Raw genomic sequence first — 5,959 nt, forward strand, 5'->3', positions numbered from 1 at the left:
AACCACTTGTTATGCTTTGGTTTCTAGATGAGTCTTCCTCATGAAAAGCTAAATCCAAAAAGCAATACACTCAGAAGTCTCTCAATATCAGAAAAGAGAACTCAGAAAGCAGAGTGAGAAATACCAGAAACGTCAGCGAGTTGATAATAAATTAGAAGAGTCTACAGAGTCCTGAAAGATTTTTTTTTCCCTCAGGCAGTATTAAGTTGGGAAGGTATCTGAGACTTATTCTCAATTCTTTTTCTTGACTTTTGAACACGATGGGGTCAATTTTCACTGATTAACCAGATGCAGGCGAGTTGCATATATTTTGGGATACACTGAGTGGCTAAGGCGGCTTCACTTAGGCAAATAGGAAATTTGACTCAAGTATTTAAGGTAATAATATTTCGACTTTTGGAACTTGTTTCTATGAAGACCAAATGGCTGAAAGCATTAAAAAACAAAACAAAACAAGAACAGAGTATAGGGACACAGGATATCCACAGTAAAAATATTTGCCTATAATGATTTTAACTCAAGGTGACCTCTTTATGGATCTTGTCAGACGAAACTATAACTTATTTCAGGGTTCTGAGAATGGGACTTATCTTGAGTCTGCAAATGACAGTGTTAAGAAGTCTTTCAATGTGTAGATCCTGAATTTTTCTTAGACAACAGCAAGACTGTCTTGCAGCCTAATGGTAATTAGCTGATTGATAAATATCAGGCCTAAGTCCAAAAGTTGTATTAAACTTTGTGTCATAATTCTGTTGCTGATATCAAATCAAATGCATTTTCAAATACTGTGCTCATTGATTTTTAAAAAATTTGAAAGGTAGCACTGTGCTTTAAACATGTATTTATTACAGAGAGATGGTATTATATATTATACATAGGGGAGATACAGATGCATCTATTTATTGTCTATCCATCTGTCTATCTATTTCAACAGCTTTTGGAGAATACGTGGTTTTTGGTTACATGGATGAATTGTACAATGGTGAAATCTGACATATTAGTGGATCTGTCACCTGAGTAGTGTACACTACACCCAATATATAGGGTTTTTTTTATCCCTTCCTTCCTTCCTACCCTTCTACCTTCTGCACTTCTGAGTCTCCAAAGTTTACTATATCAGTCTGTATGCCTTTGTGCACTCGTAACTTAGTTCCCACTTATAATTGAGAACATAAAGTGTTTGGTTTTCCATTCCTGAGTTAGTTCATTTAGAATAAGGGCCTCCAGCTCCATCCAAGTATTGCTGCAAAAAACAAATTTAGTTCTTTTTTTTTCTTTTTTTTTTTACAGCTGAGTAGTATTCCATGGTGTATATATACCACATTTCTTTATGTACTCATTGGTTGATGGGCACTTAAGTTGGTTCCGTATCTTTACAGTTGTGAATAGTGCTGTGATAAACATATGTGTGCAGGGGTCTTCTTCTTTCTCTTTTTTCTGAGACAGCATCTTGCTCTATCGCCCAGGCCGGAGTGCAGTTGCACAATCTTGGCTCACTGTAACCTCTGCCTCCCAGGTTCAAGCGATTGTCTTGCCTCAGCCTCCCAAGTAGCTGGGACTGCAGACACGTGCCACCACGCCTGGCTAATTTTTATATTTTTAGTAGAGATGGGGTTTTACTACATTGGCTAGGCTGGTCTTGAACTCCTGACCTCAGGTGATCCACTTGCCTCGGCCTCCCAAAGTGCTGGAATTACAGGCGTGAGCCACCACACCCGGTCGCAGGTGTCTTTTTCATATAAGGGTTTCTTTTCCTTTGGGTAGACACCCAGTAGTGGAATTACTGGATCAAAGAGTAGATCTTCTTTTAGTTATTTAAGGAATCTCCCTATTGTCTTCCACAGAAGTTGTACTAATTTACATTCCCACCAGCAGTGTATAAACATCACTTTTTCACCGTATCCATGACAACATCTTTCTTTTTTTTTTTACTTTTTAATCATGGCCATTCTGGCTGGGGTTAGGTGGTATCTCACTGCGGTTTTAATTTGCATTTCCCTGATGATTAGTGATGTTGATAATTTTTTTCATATGTTTATTGGTCATTTGTATATCTTCTGTTGAGAAATGTCTACTCACGTCATTTGCCCACTTTTTGATGGGACTATTTATTTGTTTGTTTTTTCTTTTTTTTTGAGACAGAGTTTCCCTCTTGTTACCCAGGCTGGAGTGCAATGGCACGATCTCGGCTCACTGCAACCTCCGCCTCCTAGGTTCAAGCAATTCTCCTGCCTCAGCCTCCCAAGTAGTTGGGACTATAGGCGTGCACCACCATGCCCAGCTAATTTTTGTATTTTTAGTAGAGACGGGGTTTCACCATGTTGACCAGGATGGTCTCGATCTCTTGACCTTGTGATCCACCTGCCTCAGCCTCCCAAACTGCTGGGATTATAGGTGTGAGCCTCCGTGCCCCGCCTATTTGTTTGTTTTTCTTTTTTTCTTGCTGATTTGTTTTAAGTTCCTTATAGATTCTGGGCAACAGTCCTTTGTGAGATGCATAGTTTACAAATATTTTCTCCCATTCTGTGGGTTACTTTGATGATTATTTCTTTTGCTGTGCAGAAGCTTTTTTAGTTTACCTAGGTCCCTTCTATTTTTTTTAAACATGTATTTATATTACATCCCGAACATTTGAAGGGCCACCTGATCTAGACACCACAGAGCTGTGTGCTGGATTGTCTGCAGACAGATTGGCACTGCCTCTCCTGACAAGGGGCTGTTTCCCATGATCCTCTTCTGTCTATGGTTCTGGGTAAGAATTGCCACAGGAGAAGAACATGAAGGAAGGCAGATGTGGGCAAGAGGCCATTACTCCTGGAAGGCTGTGGTGCTGATGCAGTGACCTATAGACGCAGAGGGGCCAGCAGGCACCAGCTTGGCCCGGCTGTTCTCTGCTCATTGTCCAGCCTGTCTTCTCACGCAATCTGACCAACCAATAGCAGCTGAAGCCCACCAACCAGCACTTGGCTGAGGCCCACAGCACTGGGCGTTTCCATGGCGGTGGGTTTCCACAGGCCTCTCTGTGAGCCCTTCCTTGGTGGTCCCATGTTGGTGGCCCATGCAAACAGCTTCTCCACATCTTTCCACAAGCTGTCGCCCTCCCACCCAGCTGCTGCTGCAGCCTGAGGCAGTTAGTGACTTTCTCTGATCCTCCAACTCTCCATCCAGACCTCCTGTACTGCCCAGCTCCTCTCCCATTCTGTGAGCTCCAATTTCAGAATGAAACCTCATATCCCTATAAGACTTGGAATGGCTCTGTTTTTCAGTCTGAACTCTAACTGACACAGGCTGTTTTAAGTTTTGCTGTGGTTTAAAAAAAATAGAGCTTGGTTGAGCACTTAGGGAAGAAGAGACGTGCTAACATTTACTGAACAATCTCCAAGGCTTTAAAATGGCATCATAATAACTGTGTTTATTGTGGATAAAAACATGGACTTGGTCATCAGACAAACTGGTTTTATCAATTTATAACTACGGCATAACTCCAGGCAGCTTAACTTCTCAGAAGCTTATTTTCCTCCTTTATAAAGTGTGGAATTGATTATTCCTTCTTTATATGATTGTTTTAAGGATTAAATGAGATAAGACATTCAGTGTTTTGCCACTATCCAGCACAAAGCAATAATAATTTTTAAGAAGCTACTATCATAGATCTCTTATTTCAGATCTGAGAGTTTCTGAGAATATTGCAGAAAACATCCTAAAAATATCACTGCTAACCTAACTATGAATGCTAAAGACTTAAAAAAAAAAAATCTTTTAAAGTGGACAGTTCACAGTGACAAGGGAATAAGGTAAATCAAAGGCAGTTTGCGCATGACTACATACACGGCACAGATACAGAGAGGAAACAGCACTGAGGCCACCGATGGCTCAAAGGACATCTTTCCACGCACTGGGGCCTAGAACTCTGATTTCAAGGGCCACATGGGATGCAGGGCCCCATGTGAGGCAGCGACCTTGCAAGGTGGATATTCAGTTCAGAAAGCCCCATTTAAGCCATGATTTCAAAGGGCTGCCCACAAAGGTTGAAAGTAAGAACCTTTGCTGGTCTCGACCTTTCTTCTAAGTAAAATGGAAAACAACAAATGAACAAACAAAACCCACCTCTCCTAAGAATTTGTAATAAGAATAAGCTCCCTGCCAGGCGTGGTGACTCTTGCCTATAATCCCAGCACTTTGGGAGACCAAGGTGGGTGGATTACCTGAGGTCAGGAGTTTGAGAGCAGCCTGGCCAACACGGTGAAGCCCCAACTCTACTAAAAAGTACAAAAATTAGCTGGGTGTGGTGGTTCATGCCTGTAATCCCAGCTACTTGGGAGGCTGAGGCAGGAGAATTGCTTGAACCCAAGAGGCAGAGGTTGCGGTGAGCTGAGATCGCACCACTGTACTCCAGCCTGGGTGACAGAGTGAGACTCCATCTCAAAAACACAAAAACAAAAACAAACAAAAAACAAGCTCCCATGAATGTTTGGGGCTCCAACTCACACTGCTTGCATGGCACCCCTAAATCCCAAGCCAGGAAGGTACAGTAGTACCAGGCTGGTAGCAAGAACTCTCCTCCCCTATGCTCCCGGCCAAAGCAAACATAAATTCTTTTTGGAGAAACCAAAGACAACCCAGACGTCACAGCATTCCTGCAGATAATGTTCCAAGAACTATGAATTCACAGAATCAAATACTTTTTTTTTTTTAAAGGAAACAAAGTTCAATAAGCAGGACTTAGTTGAGAAAACCTGCAGAGGAATCACATTTACAAAGATTTCAGATGTTAATATTTGTGTTTGCAGAATATGAATGATTTAGATGTTTGAGGAAGAAATTAGGAAATCAGAATTACATGCCAGGAAGACAGTGTTAACTGACTAGGTAGATTTCAAAAGAAACGTATTGTACACTCACCCCTCTGGCCACCCTCACAGAAAACAAATGGAAACAACATTCGGTGGATGGATTTAACAACAGGTTAGGTGCAGGCAGTGAGAGTGTCTCCATGTACTGAGTTAGCTGAAGAAATTACAGACTACAGTATGAAGACACAAAATAAGTGGAAAATATCTTGGACAGGCTAAAAAACAAAACAAAAAACAAAAAAAGGAGATCTAACATTAAAGTTCCAGAAGGACACAAAAGGGAATGGGGGAGAAGATTCTAGCCAAGATTTTCCGAAAGTGATATGATAAAGTGATGTGGTGTGCTGTTCTATAGATCCCGGAAGCCTGAAGAGCCCCAAGCAAAAAATTAATAAATTAATTTAAAAACCCTCACCAAAGCACATCATAATCAAATTTCATATTATCAAAGATAAAGAGAAGCTCTTAAAAGCAGCCAGAGAAAAGACATATTGACAAAGAACTGCATTTAGACCAAGATCAACTTTATTTTATTACCATGATTGCTGTGAGGAACCAATTCCTACATGCCAACCGTTAGCCCTTATCATTCTGTGCACGCTGCCTAGATGGGCCTGCAGTGTTGCCAGATGTACCTCTGCACAAATAGTAGCAGTGACATTCATGTCTTATTTCAGGTGAGTGTGGTTATGTCCAGTTTGATGTCTCCCCTGGAAGGCTGACCGGAAAGAATTGTATCAACCAATCCTCTTGTCTTCTGAGAACAAGAGATAGGGAAGGGGAGGGGAGAGGAGGGGAAAGGGAGGGAAAGGGGAGGGGAAGGGAGGGGAGGGAAAGGGGAGGAGAAGGAAAAGGGAAAGGAGGGGAAGGGAGGGGAAGGGAAAGGGAGGGGAAGAAAAGGAGGAGGGGAGGGGAGGGGAGGGGGAGGAGAAGGGGAGGGGAAAGGAGGGGAAGGGAGGGGAAGAGAAAGGGAGGGGAAGATGAGGAGAAGGGGAGGGGAAAGGAGGGGAAGGGAGGGGAAGAGAAAGGGAGGGGAAGATAAGGAGAAAGGGAGGGGAGGGGAAGGAGGAGGGCAAGGGAAGAGAAGGAGGAGGGGAGGGGAGGGG

General features: G+C 42.4%; 1 long non-coding RNA gene across 1 annotated transcript in view; it reads right to left on the reverse strand.

The window, feature by feature from the left end:
- Nucleotides 1-206: 206 nt before the first annotated feature.
- LOC116565847 overlaps nt 207-5,959 on the reverse strand; it is a 72,602-nt gene continuing 66,849 nt past the window's right edge. The window contains exon 4 of the long non-coding RNA XR_004275619.1: nt 207-218. This is a non-coding gene — a long non-coding RNA (uncharacterized LOC116565847). The remainder of the gene's footprint in view (nt 219-5,959) is intronic.

This window comes from Sapajus apella, unplaced genomic scaffold (assembly GCF_009761245.1).
Source record: "Sapajus apella isolate SASKATOON/1434 unplaced genomic scaffold, GSC_monkey_1.0 scaffold41, whole genome shotgun sequence".
NCBI classification, from domain to species: Eukaryota; Metazoa; Chordata; class Mammalia; order Primates; family Cebidae; genus Sapajus; species Sapajus apella.